This window comes from Danaus plexippus (assembly GCF_018135715.1).
Source record: "Danaus plexippus chromosome 9 unlocalized genomic scaffold, MEX_DaPlex mxdp_24, whole genome shotgun sequence".
NCBI lineage: Eukaryota > Metazoa > Arthropoda > Insecta > Lepidoptera > Nymphalidae > Danaus > Danaus plexippus.
In genome coordinates this window covers 2,457,121-2,474,257 of record NW_026869847.1, presented here as the reverse complement: position 1 = coordinate 2,474,257, position 17,137 = coordinate 2,457,121, and the positions used below count along the sequence as shown (strand labels likewise).

The window sequence follows — 17,137 nt, the reverse complement described above, 5'->3', positions numbered from 1 at the left end:
TCATTTTTTAGTTAAAATACTTTTACTCGTAAGTTATGGAGTCATTTTAAAAATAATCAACTTTTGCCATACAGCGAGTTAACTTTACGATTTTTCGGACTTAAAACACAATATTCAAAACCTATTTGGAATAAAATCTGTAACAACATTCACAACATCAATTACATTGGCGTGTGTTTCTGGTGCGTCATTAAAGCATTTCAAAGGGAGTCATAAACCACAGCTCCGATTTCTATTATTAAAAATGTGTACCCAAACCTACAAACGAAATTAGGTTATTCATTAGTAATTAATGGATGATTTGATCCTATTTCTTCCTTACTTTGAAATTATAATTTAATATTTTTTCTGTTAGAGTAATACTCAATTATTCTAACATTTTTACTATCCTTTGTAGCCTAACAATTAGTTATCTTTATTCAAATTCAACAGTTTATTTTAAAGCTAGGTATATTTTTAAGTTCCACCTCAAAACTCATGTGATCTAAAGATAATCTCATTTCATACTAAACTAATAGCATTTAAAGTTTACCATATATGTTAATTTGAAATAATGTTTCATACAAACCAAAACCGAAACTAATTCATAGTGCCACGGTCTGTTAGAAATGAAATAATCAGCATGAACGTGTAAACGCAGGAAACAGTTATACAGTTATGATATTACGGTCGATGTTCGTAAATCATGCGTCAAAATGTTTGCCGCTCTTAATTGGTTTTCGATGTTTCCAGCCTCTGAATCAAACAACATCTGAAATGGTTATTAATTTGTAGACAATACAGAATAAATGTAACGAACATTCGATTAATATAATGATATTTTCTATTTCAAAATCTACACGTTTAAATCCCGCAAGGAAAAGTTTATAAAATGAATAACATTTTTAGGAATTGAATGTTTTAATTCAGTGTAAAAACACTTACCAATGAAAAGCTTGCAGGTGTGCTTCCACCTACATTCCTTTGAGATATATATTGAATGAATCATAGCGAAATGCGAAATAAATCAACGCATCGAGAACATCGAACCGCAGCTACCGGAGTAAAAAGCTTTGATAGGAGTAAATCTTATACTTGTTGCACAACCGTCCCTATTACATCTTACATAAGGTCTATTTGGTGTTGTATTAACTGTGCCTACATTCTACCTTTTCGTACAGTGTTCCATAAGTGGGTCATATTACTGACCAGTTTTCCGATGCAATCTGCACTGACGTCTCTGGAAAATCGACCGCCGAGTTATTGGGTCTGTCTTCACTTTTATGCAAGTATCTACTCAGTCTTAGTCATAGAATAACAGGCGAAAATAAAAACTTGCAGATCCATAGAAAATTACAAAAACGAAAGATTATATATATATATATATATGATTTCAGTTCATTATATATTAAACGTATTAACTGAAATATAAGTATTTTATATATTAAATGACAAGCTGTCAAAGTTAGGATTAATATCAATGTGTGTCGCAAAACGGAAAATTCGTCAAGCTGGCAACAAGCATACAAAGTTTGATCTATTTTAGTTAGACTCGTGATCATTTATTAAGATGTGATAAAATACAATGTTGCGAATTTCATTGCCCTTTATTATATTTATACAGAAGATGTTTTCAAACAAATTCGTATAAAGAAAAGTTTAATATAGTTTAAATTAAAGAACATAAAATTGCATCATGAAGGTCTTTATTGACAATATTTTTCCTTTCAGTATATCACGAGTATAGAATATTTTATGCAAATTATAAGAATCACGGTGATGATCACGTATTTATACTTCTTAGCACGCATAATGAATTTTAGAGACACTAGTTGACACCTAAACCCAGGTACCTTCAAATAAATACCATGATTAATAGGTCTGAGGGCTATTTTTAATTTCTCTTGCCATTGAATCGAATCTTAATACATTATATAATATTATATACATTATAATATTTAACTATTTCAATTATCAAATACATAATATCATTTCATAGGGAAGAAAATTACAGTTGTAAAGATCGTACTCTACTATTATCACCGTGTAATTGGACCCATGACATAATGCAAATTTTCATTATTGTCTTATGAATGACTATAAGTTAAAGTAATAAAAGCAGCTGAAACTGAGTTTCGGAATTATACTCATAAATTATAACCTCAAGTGAAATTATATTTCCCTAACACATAATAAGACACGTTTTGCACACGTGTAATAAATAGTACTAAAAATGACAATGCCTCTCAGTATAATAAATGAATTAAGCTCTTAATCACTAAGTAGTAATTACGAAACGACAAACTAGTCGTTAGACGAATATAAAAATGACATGCAATGAGACAACAGCCGCCCTGTCAGAAACGTCCTTACAAACTACAAACCTATTGTCTGTTACACATCTGTCCTGATGAAAAATCTACTGTATTCAATTTCTTTGGCACTAGCGTCGTCAAGTGTATTTCCATTTGAGACGCGTGGGCGGCTCACTCCATCTAACAGGTGACTGACGTAGAATTTTATTACATGATATCAAATATTATTTTTCATTGTTTTATTGTTCTGGTGTTCATTGACGTATAAATTATTTATGTGTATCGTTTGATGCTTTGGTAAACTGGAGGCCAAACCTACGCGGCACCGACATATCTTTCTCGATCTACAATAATAATCATTTGAATTGCCTGCAATATAAATGATATCTCGTATATTCTATTTGTGTTACGGAAATCAAATATATAAAACTATTTCCAATGTATGTAAATTTGTTGACTACGTTGAACGTCATCTAAATATATCATAATATGTTGTGTTAAACAATGCTACATTGGCAGAATATAAATAAAATAATTTTAAATTTAACTTGTGGTGTCTGTTTATACTTTTACCTAATAGAAGTATAAGAATATGGAAGGAGCGATCATGAAAAGGCGCTAGCATTTTGTAAGTACTTGGTCTAGGTAGATTGACAAAATGCGCAAGCGCACGTCGGCGGCAGTTTATATTTACAACGCGACGCGACGATCACGCACAAGCAGCCTGACAGTGTCAATAATTACTTGTCAGCCATTTTTATTTGTAAATGACTTATACTAGCAAAATTTGCTTCTAAAGGTTTTAAAATATTTCTCTTTGTTTTTGATTAATACATACTTAAAATAGAGTAAGTGTAAAAGGCATAATATAATAAATCGTATGCCTAATACAATCATCTTAAATAACGACACTAGTCCAGTATGGGTTGAACCTCAATTATGAATACAATTTTATAAATTGTAATGATTACATGGGTTTAAGTCCGCAATTAAATTTGAACACTTTAATACACCTCCAAACATTTTATGGCGACAATTAAATATAAAGCAGATTCTATCTATTCCTGATTGTAACGGCAATTTGACTATATTCCACGTTCTGCGTGCCAACATCCAGCCAAACAATGACGACCACACAAACTGATAATCTTTTGGCGTTTACAGTCCATTGAACATTACGTACGGATGTGATTATATTAAATCCATAACAAGTGTTCAGTATAACAAATTTGACTTATTGTTATCGCGTCACTATTTGGAACACGTTTTGCTACGAGCTGAGTTCGGATATTATATGGGCGACAGGTGCAATTAGTTACAGGGATTCAAGGTTCTTAGTAGTAATGATGTCACATTTTTATTCTATTAAACTTGTTTGATTTAAACCTTTACGAGTAAAGTCAGAGGGTAAAGAGCTCTCATAGGATGATAAAATGATTTCTAAATACATTTATATATAAAATGGTTGCAAATTTTGTAAAATAAAACCGTTATTAAGTAAGTTTCTGTCTCGCTAATGACGTCCGATTTGAAGGACGTCACCGAACTCCGGACTATTTTAGATGTTGCTATTCTTGAATGCTTACACTCATTTATTTTCAGGCGGCCACTGACAAGAAGATGGCTATTAGCGGCCTGATAACTACAGTCCTTTATTGTTTCCAATATATAGAGACGAAACCTCCTAGCGTTCAATGCATTCACCGTGCGGGTGTTGGGTCCATCGCGTTGCAGGGAGAGGAGCTTCAACATTGCCTGGGACTTTCAACCCAGGTGAAGGTTTAAGGGGCCCCTATCTAACGCGCGTTAACGCTCACCTCCGCCGTCCAAGCTCCTCTCTATACCTAACTAAACTTGAAAGGAACCTACTAGGGCTGTCTTCAAAGTACATTCCAGGAATGAAAAAAAAATAAAGATATTTAATATATGTAAATAAAAAATATATTACACATAACAGGTTTACTAACTACAGCTCGTTGTGTTCATGATTATAAATATGTTTACGCTCTTTAACTTTAAACCGAAATCTGTTTTGTTTAATAAATTTAAATTCAACCTATTTTGTTCTTTGTAAATGGCTTTTTATGAGACAAAAAAATGGTATTTAGCTTTTACTTCAATATTCAATATTTTTCAAAATCAATGAATGCTTCAAGTTTTCAAGTTTTTTTCATCAAACTTTTTTTTAAATTTAACCTAACTATATTTTCCTTTCTGATGAAGAGAAAATAAATGTGAAAAAATATTTCATATAAATAATTCGGAAACCGCAAGTGAAGTTAATACAGATGAGTAAGAGACTGTATCTTCAAATTAACCAAACATTTGGCCACATGTTTTGCAAATTTATGATATATTGGTTTGTTAGTAAAACACGTAAACAGCGTACGTAATGCAGACGTTTACACCTGCTTCTGAAATTGCACAGCGAACACCTTTATTTAAGTCTTATTTAAAGCAGTTTATAGAAAAGAAAAATTGCAACGAGCAGGATGTTTAAATATTCGCTTCCTTCAACATTTCAGTTGAATTCAGTGTTATTAAAAAGTCTATACATATTTGTCATTATATATGTATCTTTATATATGATGACGTTTTGTTCTAATTTTAAATAATAAATACGTTGACTAATTTCATTTTTAATTACTATGAAAGTTAAAGTAATAAAAAAACTTTATATAGGTCTAATCAGGACCAATAAATTTTAATTACTTTCATGTTTATAATTAAACCCAAGACTTTTTGGGGCAACTCCACCCTTTTTTCAGTTATTCTTTTGCATAATGACTTGACTTGTTATGACAGACTTTCGCAAGTTTTATTCATTTAAATGAAACTAATATTATTCGGATATACTATGCGTTTTTTATTTATGTAAAAAAACTACCTGCTCCCGACGTTTCGGTTACTTTTCAGCAACCGTGATCACGGACAGAAGAGATATTCTTTTGCATGCCTTAATTCTAAAATATTTACGATTATAAACAAAACCAATTAGGTGACTTCGTCTGAAATAAATTCAAATTTCATTCTTTATTTAATTATTCTATGTCTTCCAATATCATTATCGGTTTCTCACAAAAGTCATACAACTGTTTAAAATAATTTATTTACGCGAAGGTGAGCTGTCTCGGAATGCAGCCCGGAGTTAACGACATCCATCAACGAAGGTTGCATTAGCTTTTTTTGTACTCTGTGACGTACAATTCGGTAATGACACATATATCTTTACAGCATATCAATTAAGAAACATACAATGTGTAAACTTTTTCCATCAAATTTTTATTGAAATAAATTCTATTCTAAATCACAAATTTAAAATTATCCCTTAATATATTGACACATCCATTAAAATTCTTTATTTATTTTAAAAATAACAGCAATTAAAACAATTTAATATATTGGGTAATAAATATTTAAGAATTGGCAAGTTAAAAGCATCCGATTTCTTTATTGTAGTAATAGATTAACTACTCACTTTGAAGAACTCTGCTTCGCCAATTGTTCGTCTCAAATCGCTCTAAAGCTGTTTAACTGAGGCACTAATGGCCATAAATCCCCCATTCAGAATGTAGGTATATTTAGCTTGAGGCGATCACCTGGGACCTTGATGCTAGGTGCCAGAAAACTTTTACATTCTACACAGCTGTAAAATGTAAAAGTCTCTCTGGCAACTAACCGACATATCAACTATCACCGATAAAACATAATTGTCATTGCAATCTTTGTTTTCAACACGGTTACTATGGTGCCGCCTCCTCATATGATTAAATGCAAAACGACATTCTATGTCAAGACGAAAAGTTAATACCTCTGTCAGAGAAATTCTAGTCGTTAATGCAGCGTGGGTTGAAACAACAATCAGAAAATCTAAAAAATAAAAAAAAAAATCTTTTGATGATGTTTTCTCACGTAAATACAAAAGTCGTAAGTTATAAATAAGCTTTTGTTCGTAATCGCAAACGTATCGTGAGGTGTGAAACTCAATCAATATCGAGAGCTTAGTTTTACGAGTGACTTCCGCTCACAGTGTTATGATTAATCGCTACTATAATTTATATACGACGGTATTCCCATAAAATACTTATAAAAATATAAAATATTAATTACACCAAGCTCTATAATGCTTTTAAATTAATTTATGATACGAACAAAAAAATAAATGTTTGTCTTGAAATAGTTTACATTTTTAAGAAATATGAAAATTCTTTTGATTTATAAGTGGCCAGTATTTTAAGTTTAAAACAAATTTAAGCCAAAACGATAGTAACCATATTGCTCTTGACGGAATATGCTTTCGTCACCTCCTTACCCACTCAGAAATGATTTGTTTTCGGAACTGTGTTTAACAGTTCTGCTCTAAATCTTAGCTGAAATGTCACCAATCAACAACTATGTATTATAAAACGATTTCAAATCAATTCCTAAAATTTTTAAATTTGGAAGACGACCCTAAAGCTTTAATTATTAATCTAGGTCTCATAAAAATAACTCTCCCATTTTATACTCAAAAGGAAAGTGAAAAATAGCTCGTAACCTCGTTAACGGACAAATGTTATCAAAGTAATCCAAACCGGTGAGACATTTTGAGTTATCAAATTCTATACTTATAGTTATTTTCGTGTAATTGCATTATCAAATCCAGGGATTTAGAATCATATGGAACACTTCTGTTCGATATATGAAATTTAATATGTTATTACGCCTTAAGAGATGCTATTTTAAAACAACGTATGAAAAAGAACGTTGAAAAACAGCTAACGAGTAATACTTTCTTTATAATACTGTCATATTTTTGACATTAACCAATTATTTTGTTTATTGACACCATTTTGTTTTTTTTTAATACTGTGGTAATTTCTTTAGAATTACAATAATTCTAATGTTTCTATTTTAAAAAAAAAAATCATTTAAATTTAAATGAAACTAGTATTATTCGGATATACTACGTCGTAAGTGACGAAAATTTTTAATCTGAGATTTTTCTATTCAAATGATGACTTATATTTTCTTATATATCCTGTTCTGTTCCACCAAAAACAAATCTAGCCTTGTATTATACCTAGCAAAAGAAATTCCGTGAACTATCAAGTTGTCTTTCTAAAAAAAATATTTATAATGAATGGCGTGTAATGGTATATTCTGTAACCTCTGCATAGGTTTCAAATTAAAAACCTTTCTACTCACAAACGTACTCCAGGTAAAATTTTAGCCGATATATGTTACGTTTGGCCTCTTTTGAATCAACAGTCAGCCCTTACAAAAGTTAGACAAATGTACTTCATAAATAAATAACCAATGTTGAAGGAAAAATCAAAGATTGAAATACCAAGAATTATAAAATTGTTTACCTGAAGCTTTGAAATGCTTAAAATAACTGAGATTTTTGACATAACTAATATAAAGAGAATCATCTGACCCTAATGGCTAAATTACTGTTAGTCGGAGAATTTTAAAATGTTTATCTTGGCTTTACCTTTTTATGAGGTTGATAATTATGCATAAAATTGTACGTGAACATGTAGCAGTGTTCAAGAATTAAGCTGTATTGTCTCAACTGAACTCACCTTTAGTATCTATTCTCTGCTAAGATTTCCGTTTTGCATTCCAACATCTGTCCGCGCTGCATGGTCTATATTACGATGCTGGAAATTCTGGCCAAAGTACAAAATGTTGTGTATAATATAGGCGCTATAAATTTAAGTATTTCAATTAATACGCTATGTTAAGGAATCATATGCCAATAAAAAGCATCTATGAGAACGTGTAGTCTTTAAAATTATCCTAAAAGTGCTAGTGCTCTTTGTCAAAAGTCAAAATTTAGCTTAAATAGCTTAGCAGCGAATCAATGCGATGTAATTGGAAGTATTCAAAAGTAACAAATTGTTGTTTGTATCTCGTTTTTGGTAGCACTGCCAATTCTATAATAGTCTGTGATTTTATTAGGAGATTTTCCAAAGTTCCGGGCTCGTATTATTTCTGGATTGAGGAACTCTAAATATTAATGTCATGCTATAGTGTTAACTATTAATAAATACAAACGTGCATTTGACATGACACGAAGTATGGGTACAGCGTCGTTTTAAATTTATCATATTTACTTTGGCTGAAAACAAATTTTTTAATCTTGTATATATATTTTTAAATAATTACAAGATGAGATGACCGTCATGAAATTTTTCATCGCTATAGTCAAAGAGAAAAGAGGTTATGGATTCAAAGACACGAGAGGAGATTGGACTACTAGGATATAAAAAAACATACCCAAAATAAAGTACATAAATAAACATCACACAATTAAATCATAGAAAAAAAAATACTGTCGAATAACATTTTTAAAACTGCTATATTTAAATTTAAAGACAACAGAATTTATTAGCAAAAATTACTCTCAACCATACTGTAAGGTAGTTTAAAAACAAAACACGGAAGTGTTATATTTGTATCATTTGTAGATTATAGCAGATATTGTCAAACGTTAATGTGAGACATAAATTAATTTAAGTATCTGAACCTACAATAAATTACTTTAAGGTATATTTAAAACTCTATTCTATTAAATTCACCTCAAATATATGTAAATATTGATAAACAGAAAAAATATAACAATCACTACCGTAACCGTAGCCTAGAATTGTCGGCCACACAGATTTTTGTATGGACAAGTGCCAGCGGTTCTTTTTCAAATTAATTATTGTTTTATGCGTCTCTAAAGCATTCTATTATAACAACACTCAGTCGCCAGTGGCATCTATTTTTGGTGGCGCGGAAATTTACGACCGTTTGATTTGCCCTCTTAATATCAGACGAGGCGGAATGAAAACCTTTGACAGTTGCCTTTGTATTTTGAATTTATTTACGTATACATTTCCGTGACACAAATAAGAACACTTATATATTTTAATTGATTATGCAGACGTAAACAACAGCACCAATCTGATGTATAGTTAGAAGAAAATACTATGATACATATTAGAATAACAATAAGAACAAGTGCATAGGCTGTCTGTATAGGCAATAAAGCTATTGTTAAACATCTAAATTCCCGTTGAATAATCTGGGTGTCTATTTTTACACTGTAGCTAATACAACAGAACATGAACGAACGATAGTTATAAGACCCGCAAACGATATCTGCACTCAGTTTTAGGGCGAGTCATAAATATTAATGAGTTGAAAAAATTCACCTTCGCCTGTTAGTTTCCGTAACATTTATAAAATAATATTTTTTTCTTAACGGCATTCCAATAATTGATTTACAGTCGGCTTTTACGGTACTTATTAATAACGTGGTAAACAGCAATAACTATTCTATATATTAAACATTCACTCAACACTGGGTATAAACTTATTAACCTTCGATAAACTATGCTCGAAATGAGCTCGCTGTATCTAAATAAATTTAACAAAAAGCCAACGAAAACATGAGCATTTGTTAAAATTATTGAGTCAGAGACAGCGGATGTATTAACCGTGTGTTTATGATAAAAATGATGATTTACTAGACGCTCTGGAATCAAGATTTTCTTCACAAACGCGGCCGTGAGCGTCCATGGTAAGAAATATATGAGTTCCGCGTACGTTTTTTGTTCTCTAGCGAGATTTAAATATGCGATGTTTTATTTTTGGATAATATGTTCTACGGGAAATTCTTTGTTAACTAATTAATCATTATACTTTAATTTATTAAATAAATATAGAGTATGTTCACAATTACCTACATCATGCCCAGGAAAACTAAAGCTATAGTCTTACATTTGAATTTATTCTCTTTATTTATAAATTTATTTATAAACTTACACCGAAACAGAAAAATTTTATAATTTTATAAAAAGTTTTGATCAAAAACGTTATATTATTTAAATGTATACTTTATACCATGACTATTTATGTAAAAATAGAACCAATATTACACTATTGACAGGTTTAAATTCTATTAAAATTATCAAGCTCTTTATTAGTTAATTTTTAATTACGTTAAGTTCGGGAGACTTCGAGTAAACAATCACAGTTGTATATATATATATATACTTCTGAGCATAAAATTATATATAATTTGTTTATGTGAAATCATAGTTAATGCCTCAAAACAATCTCTAAAAATATGTCATACAAAATAATGACCAATCTATTGAGCTTGTACAGAAAAACTCCCTTAATTTAAAGTCGTTATAACGGCTAACAGTATTTTGTCGCGGTACAAAGTTTCACCCGGGAAAAGCTAAATTTATCTGTTGAGAAAATTTTTATAAAATATATCTAGCACACATTAAATTAACAGAGAAATTAAGAATCGTATATTTTGAAAAGAATGAGGTTATTTACATCAAAGTAATTTTTCATAGTTATCTCACAGCAAATCACACGTTCGCAGTATGGAGTAAAAGCTAGTCAAAGTTTAAAATAATTCAGCAACTGAACAAATAAAGGTTTCAAATTGAAACCCCGTCACACGCTTCACTTCTGGCTACCATTTCTCATAGCAATGTGACACTACAAACAATTTAAATGAGAAGATTGACATATTAATTAATAAAAACATATTTTAAACACGACATATTCAATATTTACATATTACTTTCTTTCCAGACAAAAAATATGTAATGGAGATCGCATAATTTTTACGGATTAAATAATTTTCATATTTAAAATCGACTCACGCAATGACAACGGGTTATTGAAAGTATGGAGGATAGTTGAAAAGCAGAATAGTTGCGTGGGTCGTACAGCTTGGCTTCCGTCCAGGATTCACCTGCTGACCCTAGAACGAGTGTTATGATAAAAGCTTACATTATTTACAACAATCATACGATCTAATTTAAATGCTAAATAAAATATCCCTTTTTGATGAAGAAAATTCATACCAGAATAGTTTTTAATCATGAATTTATATGTATAAATTACAGAAATGTAAATTGTTATGGATTTTTCAACTTCCATTTTTATATATTATGTTGTATGATCTAATGTATTAAAAACAAACAATGAGTAATATTATTTCATCTTACATTACAAAATTTAAACATTCGGACATAGTCCTCCAAATTGAGCAGCAAAAACGGCGTCAAAGAGTTAGATCGTAAAAATTTTCTGCTTTTATCCACATCATTTTAAAAGAATATATTTCTGTGTTTTTTGTCGAACTATGCTTTCGATTCATTTCCTTTGAAAAACGTGTCAAAAACTGTGACGTAGTATTGTATGAAAATGAGTTGCGTCGTCATTTAACGGCTTTTTTACGAGTAATAAAATAAAGTGAATGTCCTACTTTCCGTAATAAATTATGTTTTGTCCATACGTCACTTGCTAATGAGAACACTTTATATAATCATAAATCAAATTTATCTAATTTATTAGTACATAAAAAATACATAAATTTAATTAAGTTTCAGTAACACGAGACGAGTCTTATTTAAACAATACTACATGCACGAATCTAAATAAGATAGATGTCAATGCAAGAATTGGCTGGCGTGGTACTTTCTAGACCATTTTTTAACGTTGAGATCAATAGTTATCATGACAGACAAGTCGTGTGCAATGTTAGATGGATCCTGTAGACAATAGGTGCCAACCTGCCACATGCCAAGCTCGGGTTGGAGAACTAGCGGCTGCTAACGTCTGCGAAGCAATGACAATGATATATTTATATACGTGTCCGTGGAAATCTTTAATTTTCATAATTTGAGCCAGCATACTATCTAGGGTTAGCCCAACAAATCTCGGAAGACCCTTATGAACTGCTGAATATGTTTGCCTGCACTCAATCTTGGGGTTTTAGGAGTATAGAATAGAAGTATGATATTAAAACCTAAGGACTAGACGTTTCGGCGACTGACATCCTCAATCATGTGACTAAATACAGCTGTAATACTTATCTTTAACCTATATTCTATAAACAGGTGAATCTGCCACCACATGAACTAAAGAACTCTGACTACATCTTAGTTTTATTTTTTCAGTGGTATGCATAATTGCTAGTGTAAAAAAAGAGAATTTTTATATTTAATCCACCTGTGATTTATGTTTATTAACGTTATAAAAACATTTAACTAGTGGCAACAACCTTTTAATTGTTAAACCTAGTAAGTCTTTATTAACAATAAGACTCTTGACAGATATATTACATTGGTCGCCTGCTTAAAAAGCCATCCAGACCTTTATTCAGACCTAAAGTTGTTACTCAAAGCATTGTCTACAAGACACGGAGACGACAAAATTAGTAATATCTCTTTATAAAACCTTATTCATAATACTTTTAATGTTGTTTGAAAAAATAATAGTAATGTTCGTTATTTCTAATTCTATTTTCAAAATAATCAATTTTTGTTTAAACCTTGGACTACATTAAAAGTATCATAAATTAAATAATGATTATTTCAGTTATTTTTCAACAAACGACCGGAGCGTAATCTGACATATTGATGGGCAGTTTCTATTTCATGGTTATATGAGGTTCTGTTTTGAAATAAATTGAACAAACGAGATCACAAATATAAACAAATAAATTATTTGCTCAATACATTTGTTTTATATTAAAAATGATATTGTAGAAATTTATGTTTAAACATTATTCATAGTTGGATTAATCCAGCTATAAACTGGAAAAGACAAATAGTAACTTTTTGAAAATAAATTATTTATATTTTCTTAAATTGATTAATTTAAGTGAATGCTTTACGTAACAAATAACGTTATTGATCATTACATTTAAGCGAGTGATGTGTAAAAGGTGCATCGACACTGCTGGCCTTAATTACAGAAATAGCTTACATCACAAGCTGGTAAACTTTTAATTACTCATTTTTAGATATGGATCTCTAAAAAGCACTTAAATAAGCTGGAACTTAATCAGTTCTGATAAAATATTTATGATATTATAGCATCAGCAACGATTTATTCTATTGTTATCAAAGTCTTCAATAACACCAACCTATGTACAATGATACAATGCAAATCCTTATTTGACAATTTCTCTAAGGTAGTAGAGCCTAGCTGTCATCAAATTATTACAGCTCGAAAATGGGCTGGTTCGACCGGCTAAGTACCACCCGTTCTCAGAAGATCGGCGTGAAGTAGCCGTTACTGGCTGCGTTACGTCCGATGAGTGAGAGAGCCGGATTACCTTTCCGTTTTCCCACCCTTTCGCGCTTTTTCCCTTTTTCTACCCTTTCTGCATCTGCAATCTGTATCTGCAACATCATTATGTTGCGGTTGTCCGAGAGCGGTAGTGACTATCTTCCATCAGGTAAGCCGTCTGCTCTTTGTCCACCTTTGAAATATAAAAAAATAATAATTCAACTTAATTATTGATTTCGTTCTAATAATGTTTATGTACAGTTTTCCGAACTAATATAATAAAGAATTTTTTTAAGGTCTCAAAACATAACATTTTTTTGTTTAACTTTCGTCATTTTCTTTCAGGAAGGATCATAACAGCCAAAGATTGGAGATGTCAACCAGTTTCCTACTACAGGTACTGAAAGGCACGGCACAAGTTTCAATACATATACATCTGCTTGTCTACATAAATAGCGTTTCTAACAGTTACCAGCAAAATCTACTCAATTTCGGTCGAAAAATATCTTGTTACCTCAGGATGAAACCTGAAAGAAGCTTCGAGGAAACCCCAAAGAGGTTATAATACTATGGCAAAATAGTCACATGTATTTAGACTGCGGCAGGACGATAATAAAACTAATGTATGTAAGTATTAGTACCAACAAAAACTCGATAGAACCAAGACTTATACCACAATCATATTTTTTTCCACACAAATAGCACTGATAATCCAATACCTTGTCTGTGATAACATCGATCTCTAAAATATACACATCTGTGACAGGATTAGGATAATTTTAGAGATTTTCCAACAATACATAGTAAAATATCACATTAAAAAAAACTATTAGTAAACACTTCTATGGCTTAATCAGTAATATTTATCAGTAATATTATGCCTTTCTAAATATGATAAAAGCCAAATGTGAAATTCAAAACAACTAGGTAGTTCTTTATAAAATTAAATAAATTTCGACATGTTATTAGTCGAAGAAGATTTCAATATAATCCTAAAAAAAATGAAAAATTCATATGATAGCAATGCACCTACAACTCAAGCAGCTTAGAATAATAATCTGGAGGGAAAAACAGTTTTTAAATACCTTATACCCCACTTTCTCAATCAAATCCCAAAGGAAGCTATGAAAATATATAATTTATGCCAAAAAATATAATATAAATAACCTTTTTTCTGAAAATTTATATGAATATTTATAAAACTACCCACTTTTCCTTACTTTTTATTCTATAATAATTCATTATTATATATAACATGTACTTTGTTAAGATTGTATATCCACCTACTATTATGAATAAATTTAAAATTCTCACTGAATATTACGTCACCATAAGTGGGCAGACCGTGGGTCACGCAAAAATTCAAAAAAACCTTCTTACATACAATCTCATTGTTACGAGGCGCAGCTAGCTGGCTTTATATAAAAATAGAAATTTTACAGTCGAGAAAACTATGCACTTCGGATTTAGTAACTGATGTTTCATCCATACTCTTTTTTTACAGAAATATACTCTTATTCCTGAAATTCGTTTAATTATAATATTGGAGACTACGTTAGAAGTAAAATAAAAAGGGATATCCATTAATTTAAAAAACTGACGGAATTATATATGACATTTTAAATAATTATACTTTCGGCGGTGTTTGAATTTAGGTTTCAAGATATTATTCCCACATAATAGTTTAATGCGCTATCGTAATATGTATGCTGATGAAGTGAAGGTTTGTTTCATCTTTGTTTATGCACATACGTTTTTATTCCACTCCAAACGATTTGGACACAATGAAAGCTTATTTGAAAGTCGTTCGTCAAGTTATTTGACATGTTTGTAGAATACATATGCAGTCGTCTTAAAACTAAGAAAGTTATTGATATAATTTTCCATTAAAAAATATGTTAGGTTACTTTGTTAACACAAAAATAAAATAACCATAAGAAAATGAAACATTTAAAACTACTCAATTATCGAAACTTCTCGTCATGACGAAGTACTGCTGAAAAAGTGGTCCAATATTACCAGAGCTACATCAACTTCTCGAGAGAGATAAAAACTTTTCAAGTCAACTTCTGCTTTGCGGATATACCTACGGATATACCTCAGTAACCAGCATTTTTGTTTGTTATATGTACATCTTGGCCAGGATATGTGCCGTCCTCAAATTCGGAGGCTACGGGCCTTATCATGAATGATTGGCCTAATTGTATCCACACTTATAGCATTACATCGTTATTCTTCTTTTTGCTAGTTTATTTCCCGACTCATTGCCTTTAAAGTTTCCCTTCAACCGCAGAACGTCAGAGACTAAAATTATTTATCACTTACCTTTCTATCAATGATAACTTTGATCTTTACAGCAGTTTCTGTTTGATCAATTTCAAAGGCAACCCAACAGCAATGTGTTCCTGACTTGATCTTAAAAAATTGTATTAGAATCCGTTATAACAAATTTCTTAAGTCTCTTCCATCGTCGGTTTAGGGTAAAATTCTTTCTCACAATAGTACCCGAATAATCAGATTTGATTTTACTTAGAAAAAGAAAAAACTTTCAGTTTTTTTTTCTATTCATTTATTTGAACAGAAAAAAAAATTAAACTAAATGGATATCAAAATGAATCAACCTATCACTTTAAGAGATAGCTTTCAAGTACCAATCAGTCTGAGAAAGTGAAATTTATACGGTAAAAATAAGAACACCAATTTCTAACAATAATTTTTATTACCTCTTTATAACTAAAACAGTATATAATACATATTCTTATACGCATATATATATATAAGACTTGGAGGTGGGTAGTTGGAGACTGGCTGCGTGGGCTTGGGTGGGAGAGGTAAGGGGTTAACCCTCTCGCGATTAAGCAAGCCCGCCAGGCGGGGGGACGCTCCTTGTCACGTGGAGTGAACCCTCGGGGGGAGGTGGCCATTCGCGGCCTGCCGCCGGATCGTCGCGGATGCATGCCTTGAGCGATTCCCGCGTCGTTCCACCAGGCGGTGAGGAGAGTGACCGCGGGTGTTTTAGTGGGTAGCATGGGCAGTTCTGTCCCGTGAATCCCACATAAGATCCTCCGTCTCCCCTAGACGTAGGGGTAGGTATAAAACCTTCCACCGCGTTAACAAAAAAAAAGGTTAATACATTTTAAGAAGGTAGGTTACTGCAATACATTTTTATATACGATGTTTTTTGTTTTTCCTTCCTTAGCCAGAAAAGTAATTTTTTCCACGGCAATGCGTTGTTTTCCCGCGGTCAAAAGTAACTCATGTTCTTTCTTAAGTTTCAAACTATCTCCTTACCAAATTTCATTTAAATGTGTTCAGTAATTTAGGCGTAAAACAATCTGCCCACCTGAATTTTCCTATGGGAATGCGTCATATTCCCGGGGTAAAAAGTAGCCTATGTCCTTTCTCGAGTATCAAAATATCTCCATACCAAATTTCGTGCAAATTGTTTCAGTAGTTTAGGCATGATTGAGTAACAGACAGACAGACAGATACACAGAGTTACTTTCGCATTTATAATTTGAGTATGGATAAAAGTAAAAGTAGCCTATGTTCTTTCGTTCCTCATTAAGTGTCTAAATACAAAGTTTCACTGTTATATTTCCAAAAATGACGATTTACCATACGAACATTCATCACCTGTTTTTACCACAATTTTCTCCCCCAATTTTCGCTACAAAAAGTAGCCTATGTTCTTTAATTCCTAATAAAGTGTCTAAATACAAAGTTTCACTGTTATATCATCAAAAATGACGAATTTCTATATG

The 17,137-nt window shown here is 31.4% G+C and overlaps 1 protein-coding gene and 2 long non-coding RNA genes across 3 annotated transcripts in view; 1 reads left to right on the top strand and 2 right to left on the bottom strand.

The window, feature by feature from the left end:
• Window positions 1–5,946, bottom strand: part of LOC116767177 (uncharacterized) — a 30,346-nt gene extending 24,400 nt beyond the window's left edge. The window contains exon 1 of the mRNA XM_032657368.2: window positions 5,773–5,946. The gene's annotated coding sequence lies outside the window, so the exon portion shown is untranslated. The remainder of the gene's footprint in view (window positions 1–5,772) is intronic.
• On the top strand, window positions 2,178–4,353 carry LOC133320114 (uncharacterized). The gene is made up of 2 exons (XR_009753566.1): window positions 2,178–2,481; window positions 3,897–4,353. It is a non-coding gene; the product is annotated as an uncharacterized LOC133320114 (long non-coding RNA).
• A 4,630-nt stretch (window positions 5,947–10,576) lies between the features above and the next one.
• LOC133320130 (uncharacterized) lies at window positions 10,577–10,967 on the bottom strand. The gene is made up of 2 exons (XR_009753579.1): window positions 10,866–10,967; window positions 10,577–10,787 (listed from the first exon to the last, which is right to left on the bottom strand). It is a non-coding gene; the product is annotated as an uncharacterized LOC133320130 (long non-coding RNA).
• Window positions 10,968–17,137: the final 6,170 nt, after the last annotated feature.